Source organism: Morone saxatilis, unplaced genomic scaffold (assembly GCF_004916995.1).
Source record: "Morone saxatilis isolate NCDOM2014 unplaced genomic scaffold, NCSU_SB_2.0 Contig9, whole genome shotgun sequence".
Lineage (NCBI taxonomy): Eukaryota > Metazoa > Chordata > Actinopteri > Moronidae > Morone > Morone saxatilis.
This window is the reverse complement of record NW_023340268.1, coordinates 19,714,787-19,716,124: the sequence shown is the minus strand read 5'-3', so window position 1 is coordinate 19,716,124 and position 1,338 is coordinate 19,714,787. Positions and strand designations below refer to the sequence as shown.

The 1,338-nt window shown below is 36.8% G+C and overlaps 1 protein-coding gene across 1 annotated transcript in view; it reads right to left on the bottom strand.

Annotated features, from left to right (window-relative positions):
• The window catches only part of zdhhc18b (zinc finger DHHC-type palmitoyltransferase 18b), a 12,907-nt gene that overhangs the window by 1,957 nt on the left and 9,612 nt on the right, over positions 1-1,338 (bottom strand). The window lies entirely within an intron of this gene.

The window sequence follows — 1,338 nt, the reverse complement described above, 5'->3', positions numbered from 1 at the left end:
AATGCCATTAGGAGCACTAGAAGGAGCCAGAGGAACCTGATTTTTCCAGCACATATGACAAAAAGTTATTCTTTTATAAAAGTCACCTACTGTAGCTTTAAATATAACTTGGTGTAAAATAGTTTCAAAGTCTAATCCATCAGTTTTGTATTGCACTAAATTTGGGGGCTTGCAGGAGACACATTTTAAAATTTAGATGCCCTTGGATTTTTAATCCCTAGAGTGTGTATAGCTTAAAAAAAACACTGGATCCTACATGTCCCATAATACAACTGAACTGTGTATTAAAGTGCCCATGTCTTTCAAACTTTATGCTCCCAGTTTGTACTAAAAGCTTTCTATTGACAGGACAAGAGTCTGAAGCTGGATTTATAGTCGATGCAAGCGGTTAGTGGAGATGCCCACCATGTTGGATTTCACCAGTGGATCTCCTCCAGGTAATGTTATTTCTTGGTGTCCCCTTACTTAATAGGAGCCATTCATTCATTCATACTGAGTGCTGATTGCAGTGAGCAGAAGGTTTGCAGTGTAATAGCAGTGAGAGTTTTCTACTTCTAAGTAACTTCTTTAATGTTGTCCTCACTCTCAGTAAACTCCACTGGTGTTTATGGGACAACACAAGCGGCCAATCTCTTTTTCTTGTAGTTCCCATATGGTGTCAGACCTGGGGCTGCAGAACTGATCAGGTCACTAGTTTTAAGCCGCTGGTTTGTGTTCAAGCCTTTTAAACCTGCATGAATGAATTTGGTCACTTGGAATGTAGTTAGAAAAAACTACCAACCAAAGATATTAGAAATGTAGATTTAAATGTCCATGCGGTCGCTGTGGGGAGGTCAAGATCCACTAGTTAACAATACTGAGAGATGCAAACTTCACTACAAAATCCACTGTAACTCTTAATTTGGAACCGATTGTTATGAAATTTGGTTTGTTATAAACAGGATATATTTATCCTGATACTGATTACTTATAGGATGCATTCCATCTCTAGGGGCGGATCTAATCAGTCACCACTTAGACAAAATGCTGCAGCCATGTGTGGCGTGTGGATGTACAGAAGAAATATTTAGAACAGGCACTGATAACAGACCAGCACTTTGGCCAAAAAACAGAATGAAAACAATAAGTAAATGTATATTAGTGTGTTTAAAAAAACTGACAAAAGCAAAAATTATTTAAAAAATTAATAAAAATAATTAAAGTGATGTTGCCTGTTCATAGGTGGCTATTCAGAAGTTTTTTTTTGGCATAGAGCTGATTAGTTACTAGTAACTGAATAAATTCCTACAAGTAACCAGCTTTATGTTTCAATTTCTCACGTTTATAACAAACCAAAAT